The sequence below is a fragment of the Amia ocellicauda genome, chromosome 5, assembly GCF_036373705.1.
Source record: "Amia ocellicauda isolate fAmiCal2 chromosome 5, fAmiCal2.hap1, whole genome shotgun sequence".
NCBI lineage: Eukaryota > Metazoa > Chordata > Actinopteri > Amiiformes > Amiidae > Amia > Amia ocellicauda.
Genome location: NC_089854.1, coordinates 42,205,509 through 42,222,523, shown reverse-complemented (window position 1 = coordinate 42,222,523; position 17,015 = coordinate 42,205,509).

The following is a 17,015-nucleotide window of genomic DNA, read 5'->3' as shown; positions in this document are numbered from 1 at the left end:
AATAATAATAATATTAATAATAATAATAATAATAATAATAATAATAATAATAATAATAATATAATTCTATTGTTGGTTATGTCCACTTTATTTATACAAATCCACCTACTGAAAGTAGACACACACCTCTAGGTTACACACCTACGAACAGTGTAATGTCTTGCTAATAAATATCATACATGTTCTACAGTTTGAAGTTTTATGTGTTCAAAGTTTGGTATGAGTCTTTCCAGTGTGTAAAATTTCCATGAGTGTTGTGAGTTCCCTAAGTATTATACACCTAAAGGATTATTAGGAACACCATACTAATACTGTGTTTGACCCCCTTTCACCTTCAGAACTGCCTTAATTCTACGTGGCATTGATTCAACAAGGTGCTGAAAGCATTCTTTAGAAATGTTGGCCCATATTGATAGGATAGCATCTTGCAGTTGATGGAGATTTGTGGGATGCACATCCAGGGCACGAAGCTCCCATTCCACCACATCCCAAAGATGCTCTATTGGGTTGAGATCTGGTGACTGTGGGGGCCAGTTTAGTACAGTGAACTCATTGTCATGTTCAAGAAACCAATTTGAAATGATTTGACCTTTGTGACATGGTGCATTATCCTGCTGGAAGTAGCCATCAGAGGATGGGTACATGGTGGTCATAAAGGGATGGACATGGTCAGAAACAATGCTCAGGTAGGCCGTGGCATTTAAACGATGCCCAATTGGCACTAAGGGGCCTAAAGTGTGCCAAGAAAACATCCCCCACACCATTACACCACCACCACCAGCCTGCACAGTGGTAACAAGGCATGATGGATCCATGTTCTCATTCTGTTTACGCCAAATTCTGACTCTACCATCTGAATGTCTCAACAGAAATCGAGACTCATCAGACCAGGCAACATTTTTCCAGTCTTCAACTGTCCAATTTTGGTGAGCTTGTGCAAATTGTAGCCTCTTTTTCCTATTTGTAGTGGAGATGAGTGGTACCCGGTGGGGTCTTCTGCTGTTGCTTTGCTGCATACCTCGGTTGTAACGAGTGGTTATTTCAGTCAAAGTTGCTCTTCTATCAGCTTGAATCAGTCGGCCCATTCTCCTCTGACCTCTAGCATCAACAAGGCATTTTCGCCCACAGGACTGCCGCATACTGGATGTTTTTCCCTTTTCACACCATTCTTTGTAAACCCTAGAAATGGTTGTGCGTGAAAATCCCAGTAACTGAGCAGATTGTGAAATACTCAGACCGGCCCGTCTGGCTCCAACAACCATGCCACGCTCAAAATTGCTTAAATCACCTTTCTTTCCCATTCAGACATTCAGTTTGGAGTTCAGGAGATTGTCTTGACCAGGACCACACCCCTAAATGCATTGAAGCAACTGCCATGTGATTGGTTGGTTAGATAATTGCATTAATGAGAAATTGAACAGTTGTTCCTAATAATCCTTTAGGTGAGTGTATATGTACTTAAGCATTGAGGGAAAAGATGCAGTATTTTACTTTGAGACATTGTTTATATTATTCTGCCAAGTGCAGAAGCATAAATCAATGCATCCTGAAAATGAATGCCTTATATTGCTTGAAATATACACAAACACTAAATATACTGAGGTTATAGAGTATGAACAAGGGAACTTAGGAACAAATCCAAAGCATTTGTATGAAATATAATTTACCAGAATTGACCAGAAGGTGTAATAACTTAGCCTAATAGAAATACTAAACAAAGAGATAATCAGAAATTGCCTCACATAACAAAAAAACAAACAGCAACATAACAATAACAATCTGAATAATAATTAACATGTATGTAGTGGTAACAAGTTAATATATTATAGTAATTCTAGAAAAACACTAAACAAATCACATTCAAATTAAATAATAAAAAAGGAAAGTCCTTTGAAGGGGGAGGGAATTATACAAAACAGGGTTTGTGCAAAAACTAGTCACAGTTGTATGTATTCATATAAAACCTCATTTAAAGACTGCACACCATTACAGCCCTACTATATATAGAGGCTATGATATGTTTAGGTTGCAGCATAGGAAATTTACCAGCAGGTCATGGAGCTACAAAAGAACAATGCGGCGATTGCCATGTTGGACAGCAAATTGTCTCACAAACTCATCCAGATCAAGACACTAAGCACGTTTTGACTCTATACTCTATAGTATAGCAATGCTTGTTAATCTATTCTCAACCATGGTAGAACACAAGTGATTCTTGACTAGATTTAGAGTTGAGAAACTCCTCTCACATGAAGCAGTGCTGTCTGGGCTGTCTTTCCGTGGCTCTACCTACACACTCTGACTGTCTGAGCTTTTGAGTTTTGTAGTCTTCAGGGCTCTCTTCCTCTCCCTGTGACTGCCTGGCTGACTCTCTCTTGCTCTCTATCTATTTCCTTTTGTTCTGCTGTCTCCATCTGCTCATTGCTACAACTGGTGGCTGACCTTTTCACCAAAACAATTTCTGATGTCACCTTTCCTCTTCATTTTCTTTTCTGGGACCTGAAACTGCAATATTGCTAGTGGTTTAGCTTTAAAGATGATCTGATATCTGAACAGTGCCATCAGTTTTTATTTACTTATAGTGAACTGATTTAGTGCTAACTGGCTATTGGATGTTATGTTAAGTAGGCTATGATCTTATTGAACCCATTAAATGTGTGTGTGTGTAAAACACTTATACTGAGTTTAAAAACTCCAAACAGTCCAACAATAAGTTCTCTAAAAAGGAGAAAAGCAAACTGCATTCAGAACCCACAGGACAAAATGTTCATGAGATATTACATAATGAGAAAGCATTTTCTAAATGGCTACTAATTGTGTATGTACTAGGCTTGGTTGGTTAACAGTTAGCTACAAGCAAGCTATAGCTAGCTAGCTAGGCTAACGACGTTTGCAAGCCAGCTAGCAATTAAATATACTAACACAATTTAAATTACAACTATCACATATGACCACACATCACATTTTGTTGATGTTATAGAGATGTCCAGAGATGTCTAATTTAGAATTATCTATAGCAAGCTACATCAACCTTGTTCAATGCCCCTTTGCTAGATAGCTATCAGGACAAGCATTACATGGCAATGATGGCAGCTAGCCTAGCTACAAGCTACTTCTTCTGCAAGTTTGCTAGCTAGCTTACTTTACCAATAATATTGACGATTGCATTACATTAGCTAGTAGACAATATCAGACATATCTTAAGTATAATAAATGGTAGAAAAAATATAATACCATTCAATAAAATTAAATATGAATATATTATAGCAGACACTCCTGACAACTAGGGTGGCAAGTGGGGTGGCAAGACATTTTTTTAGGGTGGCAGCTGCCACCCCTTGCCACCCTGGTGGTTTCGCCAGTGCAAGCTCCTGAGGTTGGGGGATTGAGCTACAAACTACTCCCAGCCAGGCCTCTGCTTGTTGGTGACCCACTGTCCATCCTGTTTTAGCTGTGGGTCCTGCTCCTGCTAAGTCCACCAGTCTTGCCTGTTCCCTGAGAGCAAGGCCCCGCTTCTGTCAATTCTGCCTCTCTCTCTTCCTTCGGTTGCAGTGCAGGCAGCCATCTGCTTCACATGGTCTCCTGGACAATCCATCAGCATTTTGGTGGTTCACTCCCGCCCTGTGCTGAATGACATATTGGTATGGCTGCAGTTGCTCAATCCAGCGTGCCACTTGTGCTTCGGGCTCACGGAAAGACATGAGCCACCGCAATACCGCATGGTCTATCCAGATTGTAAAGGGTAGAACACAGGTAGAACACACAACTCAATCATCCCTCCTTTTGACAAATGGTTCTGACCATGAGTCAATTTAGCAAGGAAGGGAAGACAAGACCTGGGAAGTGCCGGCTGAGAAAGCCCTCTGCCAGCCACACCCCAGAGTCTGTGAGGTCACAGTGTAAGTGCCAGTCTTGCAGTTCATTGAGGTCCACTGTGGCCTGTAAGCAAACCACAGTTGCCATGTAGCCCTGCATACACGTGGGGAAAATGGGAAATATGGGAAAGATGTCAAGTCATCTTACAGGGATTAAAAGGACTTATATTACAAGTACTGTCTGATTTCAATTTCCCAAATTTAGACTAGGAAACCCCAGTGGGGACTACAGAAGCAGAAATATAAATGGTTGAGATGGTAAATGACTGCTTTCTAACTCAATTTGTCAATGAACCAACCAGAGAGAGCGCATGTATTGACCAAGATAGAGTCAGGGGGACAGTAGTTAGAGAACCAATGGCAAATTGTGATCACAATATGGTTAGCTTTGAGGCATTCTTTCAAAAAACAAGGTCCAAGTCTAAAACAATGGTCTACAATTTTAGAAAAGCAAACCTTGAAGGTATGAGATGGCACTTAGAAGAGGTAGACTGGAGCACATTGGATACAGAGTCAGTTGAAAATGGATGGGTATATTTTAAGAATACACTACTTTGGAGCAATTTGTACCAAAACTTAGCAAATTGAGGACCAAAAAACACTGGCCAAAATGGTTTAATAGAGGTATGCAAAAAAATATCAAGAGAAAGAAAATGTTGTATAGCGCATACATAAGGGATGGTGACGATACAAAATACATAGAATATGTTGAGCTGCAAAGAGATCTTAAGAAAGGGATCAGGAAAGCAAAGAGGGAAATAGAAAGAAACATAGCTCTTGGAGCTAAAACCAATGCCAAGAGCTTTTTTTAATATTACAACAGCAAGCGGTCAACAAAGGAGGAGGTGAAACAGATAAAGGGCAAAAATTGAGGTATCTTGGAAAACGAACAAGATGTGGCAAATATTCTAAATGAGGTTTTTACAAAAGAAAAAACAGATGACATGCCACAGGTTAACAATCAGTCCAGTCAAACCCTAAGAGAGATCAGGATAAGTGAGGAGGAGGTACTAAAGGGACTAGCAGTCTATGTGGACTCCTCACTTTCTCCATCCAAGCAATGTGGGGAAGCAATAAAAAAAGCAAACAGAATGCTAGGGTATATTGTCAGAAGTGTAAAATTTAAAACAAGGGAAGTAATGTTAAGACTGTACAATGCGCTAGTTAGACCTCATCTGGATACTGTGTGCAGTTCTGGGCTCCACACTTCAAGAAGGATATCGCTGCTTTAGAGGCAGTTCAGAGGAGAACAGCCAGACTTATTCCAGGTCTGAAGGGAAAGTCCTACTCGGAGCGACTGAGGGAACTGAACCTTTTCACCCTGGAACAGAGGAGACTACGTGGGGACTTGATCCAAGTCTTCAAAATCATGAAAGGCATCAACCACATCAAACCAGAGGAGCTTTTCCAGATCAGCAGGGACACACGCACCCGGGGACACAAATGGAAATTGGGCTTCAAGGCATTCAAAACGGAAACAGGAGACACTTCTTTACACAGAGAGTCGTCACAATCTGGAATAAACTACCCAGCGATGTGGTAGAAGCTGAAAGTTTGGGAACATTTAAAAATAGACTGGATAGGATCCTTGGATCACTTAGATATTAATGAACACCAAACGAGCACGATTGGTCGAATGACCTCCTCTCGTTTGTAAACTTTCTTATGTTCTTAAAAGATGTGTCTTGAGTAGGTGCCAGAAGAAGGTCAAGGACTCTGCTGTTTTGACTTCGGTGGGAAGGTCGTTCCACCATTTAGGTGCCAGGGATGAGAAGGAGCGGCTCTGGAGGAAGGAGAGTGGAGAGGAGGTAAAGTTAGTCTTCTGGCACTGGAAGACCGCAGTGGTCTGGAGGGGATGTATGGAGAGACGAGTGACTGAAGGTAGCTTGGTGCAGTGTGGTCGAGACAGCGGTAGGTGAGGGTCAAAGTCTTGAACTGAATGCGTGCCGGTATCGGGAGCCAGTGGAGGGAGCGGAGCAGTGGAGTAGCGTGTGCGAATCGGGGCAGAGAGACACCAGATGATCCGTAGAGTTCTGGATGTGCTGGAGTGGCGGGAAGTAGTTGCAGGCAGGCTGGCCAGGAGGGAGTTGCAGTAGTCCAGGCGGGAGAGGACCAGTGACTGGACGAGCAGCTGAGTCGAGTAGTCGGTGAGGAAGGAACGGATTTGGCGTATGTTGCTCAGGAAGAATCTACAGGTGCGTGTCAGCGTGGTGATGTGCTGGGTGTAGGAGAGCGCAGGATCGAGGGTGACTCCTAGATTTTTAGCAGAAGAAGAGGGAGAGAGTGTGGTGGATTCCAAGGGGATCGAGATGGAGAGATCAGCAGAAGGTGAGGAAGAGTGTGGGAAGAACAGGAGATCCGATTTGGAGAGGTTGAGCTTGAGGTGCTTCCAGGCGGAGATAGCAGACAAACAGGAAGAGATGAGAGAGTGGATGAGATGGTCAGTTAAGCCCTTGACAAGCCTCGATTGGGGGGGTGAACCGGGCCCAGAAAGAAGCAGAGCCAGCACGTAAAGAACTGAAAGGCTGTTTTGATGGGAAAGCATCCTTGGAGGCTTACCGAGCTAAATTTGAACTTGTTGCCCGGGCTTACAAATGGAGTGAGGAAGAGAAAGTTGTACAATTAACTGCAGCATTGGAAAGTGAAGCCCTTAACAGTTTGCTTGATGTTACTGACAATGAACTGTTGGACTATAAGACTGTCAGTCTAGCCCTTGATTATCACTTTGGATATCTCTCTGATTGGTTTGTTTTGATTTCTAAGGCAAAACTCAAGGCAAAACACCCCAAGAACAAGCAGGAACTAAAGACAGCTGCAGTGCAGGCCTGGCAGAGCATCACCAGGGAAGAAACCCAGCATCTGGTGATGTCTATGGGTTCAGACTTCAGGCAGTCATTGACTGCAAAGGATTTGCAACCAAGTATTGAAACTCACAATTTAATTCATGATTATGTTAGTTTATCCAAATACTTTTGAGCCCCTAAAATTGGGGGGACCACATATACAAATGACATCCATTCCTACACCATTCACCCAATTTGGATGTAACTACCTTAAACTTAAAGAGGCAAGTCTACACGTAAAGCACATATTGATTATTTCCTTTCAAATCCATTGTGGTGGCGTACAGAGCCACTGTCCAAATATTTATGGGCCTAACTGTATCTCAGCAAATTTCTCTAAAAGTTGAAAAAATACCACTTTGAGTTTCTCATCTGTTAGCTATTGAGCTGAAGTCAGACTGTGTTGATTGATATAAAACCCCACAACATTGTGGAATCATTAACACAATCTCTGGGGACTTGTCCCTGACCAGGACAACACAGAGAGGTAGGTTTTTTTTTGGATGCTGAATTTTTACTTTTTTTTAATTGTATGGGTTTTTGTAAACTTTCTTTGACAAAGTGCTGACCCAGTCCAACCTTGTTTAGTAGCTGAGATTAGGCTTCACGGTGATATAGCAGCTCGCAATTAAGAGATTAAATCTAAATCAGCCTTTTTCAGATGTTCAGATTGCATTTTCCTCCCAGGATGCTTCCCACAGTGTCTGCCTGCAGTTCCTAGAGTACAGCACACATTCTATAGGGTTCAAAGTGCCCCTAGCAGTTTGCAAGAAGATACCAAGTACTTTCACATACTGTATTGCCCTCAATGTCTGTATTTCTTAGGTGTGTCAGAACCAACCATTGTTATACACCTTAAATAATGCTAATTTTAAAGGTGTGAAATGCTTTTTTTGCATTGCAGCTCACACCTCCACCTACTTTGCATCACAATGTACCTATAGTTACCTGAAAGGGTACAGAAAATAAAATTAAAAAAGCATATAAACAAGTTCAACCCGTATTTAATGCAAATTTTTGAAATATTACTATCTGTTCTTCCAGTCATCCCCAAACTAATATGGCCTTTAATGTCCGGTTAGCTTATTATTATGGTTAGACCATGGAATGATTTTAAGGAATATATAGGAGTATAATACAGGTATTCAGAGTGCGAAATATACAATGACAACCGGGTCAGAATGGTCAAAAACTGTGAGAGTGGGGGGGTGGGGGTGACGTTGAAAAGCTGTGAGAGCGGGGGAACCGTGAGAAAGGGTGGTCGTCGGAAAAACAGACCGCATTTTATGTTACAATATAGTCATATTTCGACCCCCCCAACCTTTTATTTTTGCCTCTTTCCGGGGGGTCCAAGTCTTAATTAGGGGGGTTAAACCACCCCAAACCCCCCCGTAATTCGAAACCTGGAGGTATTCTCTCATTCCAGCCAATCAGTTAACAACAAGCAAAAGGTCTTTTACTACATTTAAAAACCTAGTTTAAAAAAATATTATTTAAAAAAACATTCACAAGGAATGCCTCAGGGACACAACGGTTGCTCTCTGAAACACAGAGAGGGTATGAGACCTAGCCTGGAGCTTCATATTCCTCCTTTCCCTTCTTTTACAGGAGCCAATGGTCGAGGAACTCCGGGCACACTCCCTCACAATGCACTACAGCCCTTAAGTGTGAAGAAACGACTTTCCATTCACAGGCAGCTTTCCTACCCATAATTCCCATGAAATGCTAATCAGGGAAAGGGTGACTGCTACTATATTTGTCACCTAAGAAGTTGGGAAAAACATTATCAGAATACAAATGTTCTTTTTTCTTGTCTATTTGCATTCTATGGTGACTCCTTTCGTCTAGATCTCTATTCTCTCCTCCTATGCAGGGCCGGAAATTAAGCATACAAAGCGGTTGTAATACTTGGTTTGTATCCAAAATACTTTTTTGGGGGTACTGGTTTATCCTGACACACGGAGAAAGATCTCTTCCTCTTGTTTATTCTGTGAGAAATATAGGTATTTGTTTGGCAAATGAAAGACAAATACCAAAACAGTGCATGTAAGGAAACTGTATATACAAAGAAAAGAATACACAAGAAAGAATTCCAGTGACAATACACAGCTCTGGAAAAAATTAAGAGACCACTCCAAGTTCAGAAATCAGTGTTAAGTGGTCTCTTAATTTTTAACAACAACATACTTTTAACCCTCTTCTTACTCAAAAGCCACTGTTATCTGTAACCAGCTAACACTTTCCCAAATAAATGGAATAGCTTGTTAGAAAAGCACTTTAACCAATATATAGTTTCATACATTCATGCTGACAGACCACAAACGCAGTAAATTAGTTACATAAACACATTACAGAAATCCAGACGGGAGAGTACCAGGGTGTGGAAGAGGGTCTGAGTCAAGTAGTTGTTAAGGAAAGGTTGAATTCTGTGCATATTACTCAGGAAGAATCAGCAAAGTACTTGGTGGTGGCTTGTCCTTTTTGACCATTACCCACAACTGGTTGAGCAGATGTACTCAGTTTCTATTAAATCATGGCAATAAATTAAGAGCTTTTTTTTACATAGTGTATTGCTTGTAGATTGACCATTTAAACTGCATTAGAATCCTTCCTTATGCCAAACTCTGAACACTTGATATATAGACACTACTGACAAATACTGATGTACACTGATGAAGGAGAAACCATATAACTTTGTGTATGTCAGACTGCAGGAAAGCACATGAACGGATGTATGAGCTAGAATAGCAGAAGTAAGTTTCGACACAAATGAGGTATTTTATATAATTAGACTAGATTTTCTTCACTTAATAAGAGGTACAGAGTGGTTAATTTGAAGAGAGATACAGGCCGTGTTTTTCTTTTATGGAGGTGTTTTCTTTAAAACGATTACATCTCTAACAATGTTTACTGCACCAAGACTGTGTCAGTATCATGTCTGAACAAAGGATCTCTTGAGTATATTGAGACCCAACTGAGGCTGATGCGTTGCTCCTCTTGTGCACATTGTATAAAGTTGTTTTCTCTCTACATCCACGGCTTTCCGAGTCTTTGATTCTGAAAAGCACCACAACACATAGAAACACACAGCATCAACAATACTAAACAATAGACAAGACAATCATGGCAACTACATATTTAGGGAACTAATGAATAATGTAATATTCAAATTAAAAGTCTAGAAAAATCATATTAACAGCTATGGTGAAATAATTCATCTCAATCTCAATGCAAATGTTTTCCATAAACAGACATATTATTGCATACAGGCATATATACAGTGAGGGAAAAAAGTATTTGATCCCCTGCTGATTTTGTACGTTTGCACACTGACAAAGAAATGATCAGTCCATAAATTTAATGGTAGGTGTATTTTAACAGTGAGAGACAGAATAACAACAACAAAATCCAGAAAAACGCATTTCAAAAAAGTTATAAATTGATTTGCATGTTAATGAGGGAAATAAGTATTTGATCCCCTATCAATCAGCAAGATTTCTGGCTCCCAGGTGTCTTTTATACAGGTAACGAGGTGAGATTAGGAGCACTCTCTTAAAGGGAGTGCTCCTAATCTCAGCTCGTTACCTGTATAAAAGACACCTGTCCACAGAAGCAATCAATCAATCAGATTCCAAACTCTCCACCATGGCCAAGACCAAAGAGCTGTCCAAGGATGTCAGGGACAACATTGTAGACCTACACAAGGCTGGAATGGGCTACAAGACCATCGCCAAGCAGCTTGGTGAGAAGGTGACAACAGTTGGTGCAATTATTCGCAAATGGAAGAAACACAAAATAACTGTCAGTCTCCCTCGGTCTGGGGCTCCATGCAAGATCTCACCTCGTGGAGTTTCAATGATCATGAGAACGGTGAGGAATCAGCCCAGAACTACACGGGAGGATCTTGTTAATGATCTCAAGGCAGCTGGGACCATAGTCACCAAGAAAACAATTGGTAACACACTACGCCGTGAAGGACTGAAATCCTGCAGCGCCCGCAAGGTCCCCCTGCTCAAGAAAGCACATATACAGGCCCGTCTGAAGTTTGCCAATGAACATCTGAATGATTCAGAGGAGAACTGGGTGAAAGTGTTGTGGTCAGATGAGACCAAAATCAAGCTCAACTCGCCGTGTTTGGAGGAGGAGGAATGACCCCAAGAACACCATCCCCACCGTCAAACATGGAGGTGGAAACATTATGCTTTGGGGGTGTTTTTCTGCTAAGTGGACAGGACAACTGCACCGCATCAAAGGGACGATGGACGGGGCCATGTACCGTCAAATCTTGGGTGAGAACCTCCTTCCCTCAGCCAGGGCATTGAAAATGGGTCGTGGATGGGTATTCCAGCATGACAATGACCCAAAACACACAGCCAAGGCAACAAAGGAGTGGCTCAAGAAGAAGCACATTAAGGTCCTGGAGTGGCCTAGCCAGTCTCCAGACCTTAATCCCATAGAAAATCTGTGGAGGGAGCTGAAGGTTCGAGTTGCCAAACGTCAGCCTCGAAACCTTAATGACTTGGAGGGGATCTGCAAAGAGGAGTGGGACAAAATCCCTCCTGAGATGTGTGCAAACCTGGTGGCCAACTACAAGAAACGTCTGACCTCTGTGATTGCCAACAAGGGTTTTGCCACCAAGTACTAAGTCGAAGGGGTCAAATACTTATTTCCCTCATTAACATGCAAAACAATTTATAACTTTTTTGAAATGCGTTTTTCTGGATTTTTTTGTTCTGTTTCTGTCTTTGATTCTGTCTCTCACTGTTAAAATACACCTACCATTAAAATTATAGACTGATCATTTCTTTGTCAGTGGGCAAACGTACAAAATCAGCAGGGGATCAAATACTTTTTTCCCTCACTGTATATATATTGTGACAAACCAAGGGGCAGGGTCATACATGGCAGATATGTCAGGCCAGGTCTGCTGCAAGGTCTGTACTCTAGGGTAGAATACCGACCCTAGACAACTACACTTCCCAGAAACCCTCAGGCAGCCATTCTACCACCTAATGTGGTCACCTGGTGCTACTTCCTCAATTATTCACCAGGTATATAAGGCGGGCCTGAGAATTATCTGGAAAACAGAGGTAGCTCATAAGGAGAAAGCCAAGACATATTTATTCCAGACTTTGTTTAAAATAGAATGATTATGTAAGATTAGTTACAACTCCAGTGTGAGTTAGGTTTTGTTTTCGGATTTGTTTTGTTTGAAGGAAACATACAGGCACAGCCCTGTTTTTGCAACCTCCTCCCTGGGTCATGACTAAGAAGATCACAGAGAAGACCCGCACACGTGTACAGCCAAGGCGGTTTGTCACAATATATATATATATATATATATATATATAGGCAAATAGGAATTGGAAATGTTTTTATTTTTTCTTTGGTAAAGGTACAGATAAATAATTTGAATATTAATAACTGATTGACATCCCCTGACAAAGACACATTTTGTGTTGCCAGGGCTGTCGTGGGGCTCATAAGCAGCAATGCAACAAATTAGCAGCTATCATTTGGGTTTCATTCCTGGGATGATAAAAAAAAAATAGAAATCTGTGATGAGATATTTCAGGATAGAAAAAATAGGGTCTGAGAGAGAAATTGAATGTGGATGCACTACAGACACTCAGCTGTCCACTGGTGCTGTTGAGAGTCTCACAGGAAACCAACCAACCCGCCGTTGTTCATGCTTCAATATCTAATTCTTGGAAAGCGTATAACTAAGCATTGATTCTATACTGATAAGGTTTTGTGTAGTGACAAATGTTAAGGGGCTGCCATGCTGCAAATCTGCAAATTCAAAAACACGACTTACAGATTGCAAGCTTCTATCAGGCACTCTTTGCATGCATTTCTGAGATTTGTAGCATGAGTTACTCCACCTCTGCATGCTTCACCATGATCACCAAACTACTGCAGAATAAGAACGAACAGAAGGAAACCATTAGACAAATTACACGCATCATTCAACAGATAACAGCTAGAACATCCTACTTAAAAGCTCATCATGTAGATCTGAGCTAGCAGAAAATCTCTAAGTCTTCTTTGCCTAATTGGGAGCAGACAGAAGCTTTTCAGTTGTTGAGTGTGAAGTCTCTCTCTGGCCTGTGAGGAGTCTATTCTCTGCTTAACAGTCACATCTGAGTATCAGGATTATACTGATAAGAAGACCTGCTTATTCCTTATTACACTGAGCTTTTTATTTTTTTATTTTTTTTATTTTTTCAGCATTATTCAACACCATACTAGTAAAAGCTGTCATGCCTTGTCTTTCAATTTTATAACAGATAAAGACAAATTCTTATCTTAGTGCTATTATATCTCATAGGGGTTGTCTCCAGTTTGTACCATATTATTCTAGTTCTTCCAGCTGTAGGGGTTCATTGAATATGCTTCCAGTTTGTTCACCTAAGACCCAGATGTAGTCTGTCTCATGATCAAACTACAGGATATCAAAATTCGATTTCATTCAGTTTCCTAAACCTCAAGTTCCTCTTTACGGGTTTAATTTTAGCAGCTTTCGCGAGCTAGCAAAATGAAAATCTGTAGTTCTGTATTACAATCTTCCTACGAGAACAACAAAGCCTCAAAGCAAGGAGATGCAAACACAGCAGTGTGGGCATCTTACAGTGCCTAATGAGAATGCAGTATAATAGAACAATCTGTAAAACCTTCTCAGACACTGCAACAAGGTTATTACTGCAGGGAAAAGGGAATAGAATACACTGCAAATGATTTGTGCTTAACTCTGGTATAATAAATATTAAAATAACATCATATAGATTTAGGCCAAAGATTAAAAATTGAATTGAATTAATACTGTGCAAGTGTTGGCAGAGAACAAAAAGCAAAGTCCCAGTCTGAAAATAATTACCAAGATTTCACTATTTTTCTATTCTATAAAAATAACAATTTGTTAATGTTCTTAACCACCTTACAAAGAGTACGGGGAAACACGTATAGATATCCTTAAAGAGTCCACACACTCTGTAAATTAGATAAAAGAAACACGGCACAAGCAATGGTAAACTGACATATAACACTTTAGAAGCTTCTGGATATGTTCAGAATACAAATGCCAAAAATGCAGTGGTTGTATTATATCTACAATCTACTGTAAGATGTAATAAAATACTCTAGGAATGTTTTGAGACAAAGCCCAGGACAAGGTTATATTGGAAGAGGAAGTAATTCAAAACCCCTTCATGTCACTACAGGTTTCTCTTTTGACAGATGAAAACAACTAGTGAGTTTCTGTTTCAGGACATAAAATGCTTGCCTGATGCTGAGTATAAGATGCTTATTTAATAACTAGAGGGTAGAGGTTACAGAGGAGACCACTAATCACCATCTGAGGGATCTGACTGCAGAAACCTTCCTTTTATTTATTAGCTGACACCCCTTAGTAAATGTGTACACACAACAAATTACAGTAAGCAAACAACAATTTTGACAAAGCAACTACAATATATAAGAAACGTCATAAATGAAGTAAATGAACTAAGATCAAATACAAAATACAGATTCTGTTCAGGGGGTAATCTAAGGAAAACAGAAGGTACTTCAGGGCCACATACATTGGGGACAAAACAGGCCTAGTAGTGAAGCAGGCAATTGACAGTGGCAAGACAAAATACAGATCAAATAAAACAAAATGAAAAATATGAGGGAACATCAAAAGCAGCATTACTCTGTGAGCCATACTGTCTAGAGACAGAGATATTTTTTATAAGCATTTGACATGAATAATAACAACCCCCTCTTAATATTGCACACCTTGATAGGGGGTGCATTCAAAATCGTATCCTTTGCTCCTCTTACCAAAAGAAGAACCTAGTAGCCAACCATTCAATCATTTGAAGTGTTTATTTTCCTGTCAGAGCAGATTTACTTTGGGGCCTCAGATTCTGTTAAATCACTGCAATAAATGAAGAGGGTTTTGTTTATATAGTGCATTGCTTATACATTGATTGTGAGTTGCAGGCACTGCATTACAATCATTCAGTTCATCCAGCGGTGTTGCACAAGGACTTATTAATTAACATGATTAGAACTGGATTAAAGACGGGTTTATTGTGGTTGAGTCATGCTCAAATTCAGTGACAATTGATATAGATCGAAATTATAGAAATTGTATTGTTTTTGTTTCTGCACATTTAAAATGCCATCGTAAGAAATAAACATGAGTAAATGATATGCATGCTAACACAGCATCAACAGTATAAATTCAGACAATCATGAAGGAGTGAATTTTGCAAATCTGGCACAGCCATTAACCCTTCAAAAAACGAAACCAGCTGCAAATTCTTTACCAGCTAAACTCCAAGTTTTACAGCTTCCATCAGGCATTCAGCATGGAAGGTCGAGGGTCATGTGTAGCTCATTCCTACCTCAGTCAGCCATTGTAAAAGGCTTTCAACGTGTAGAGACAGTGAGGGAGTGTTCACTTTACTTATCAGCTCTCTCAACTAAAAAAAAAATATATCTGTTCCAACTGGATTATATTTGGCTGAAATAAAAAGAGATACAATAGTAGCATTTACAGCTGTTCACTTGAATGGTAGTGTGTCTGTTTCCCATGGCTTTACAATGCTTATATTGTGGGCCGCTTCGCCTTGTGGGCATGCAGTGCCTAATTAGGATGCAGTATAATAGAACAATCTCTAAAAGCTTCTCAGGCACTGCAAAGAGGTTATCACTGCAGGGAGTGAGAAATCAAATAAGAGATTGCTAAATAAATAAATACAAAAATCCCTAAAATAAATCAGTGATATTTTTGGTTTGCTTTGTAGTGTAGCACCTTTAGTCAAAGTGGAGGCTGTCCTGAATCCTGAACTTAAAGAGCAAAGAGGTGAAAAAGTGTATGAGCACGTTAACAATTAGCTGTAGTTTCTGCAGTCATTATTCACACTGCCACACGTGCTGGCAGAAAATACATGTAAACAGGAAGCTTCTCTTTCACATGATTCACTGAGAAATAAAAATGCAGCCGCCTTCGCAAGACATAGATAGATATTTCTGTGCTTTCCCCGATTGCTGAAATAAAGCACGGTCAAAAGCAAACCCAGAACTAAGGATGTAAAAGCAATGAGAAGCAGAGGATCTGGGAATCACTAAACAATGACAGCACACTCCAGTAAGAATCCTGTAGAAAAAGAGGATTTCCAAGAGCTTGGATTTCAGGATGAGTTGGAGGTAAAAAAAACAAATATGGCAAGAAAATGGGAAAGCCCCTTTATACATGCAAGTTAAGTCACTATGGTAAGAGAAAGTCTGAGTACAACCGAATGAAGATGATTCACACGTCTCATCTGTTAATTGTAGAATCAAATCCTTTAGTAACAGATGAAAAATGAAAGCCTAACACACTAGGTTATGGAGCATACACCCTGCCCAACAACCCCCCAATAAATACAGTTAATTGGTTTGAAACAAGCTACATGTGTGGATACCCTACTATATTCAATTACTGGTAGACAAAATATTAAATGAATTATTAAAGTGTGACTATTGAAAGAGTGAAAGAGTCCGACACAATGCACTGTAAAGAAAATTGAGTTACATTTTCTACATGTATTTGATGTATTATGTTATATAAAGAGGAATATGAAAATACATTAAAACCTTGTTCATTTAAGTTGGAAATGTTCAGGTACTAGGATATGAATGGTCATTGTTCTTATGAGATTGGCTAGAAACCTCTTTTGTCTGGGACTATTTATTAGTACAATAGTGGTTGACTGGTTCTACTGGCTACTGGAGTAATCAACATGATCATGGAACTACTTTTGAGTGATCAATTCATGTAGATATACTGTAGCATGAACATTGCATGCAGACAAGTCTCTGAAAGGCTACAAGAACAAGAAATGCCTGTAATCCAGACATTGAAATGCAAACAAGGCCAATCTAACCCCTGCTCCTGGACTTCAGGTGTGAACTGGTCTGCAAGATATGGGCAATTAATTAAGATTGTCTATACAAACTGGTGACGAGGTCATGGCATTCCAATGATCTATTAAATACTGAGCTGATTCCTCATTATTAGGGTGCCACCCAAAAGGGATGTACACCTAGGAGGAGAAATGGTAATAAATCCAATAGTATACAAATTACTCAACTTCATGATCAATTGAAACTTTTCTTAGAAAACTTTCAAGACTCTGCAGCAAAACCACAAAAGATTATCCTCATGTTCTCCCAGTAGGTAAGAAAAATTGTTACTTGTTTTACTGTAAATGCTGGTGTCTATCTTACATACTTGGATATTGGTGGTTAAGTGGTATTTATTTAT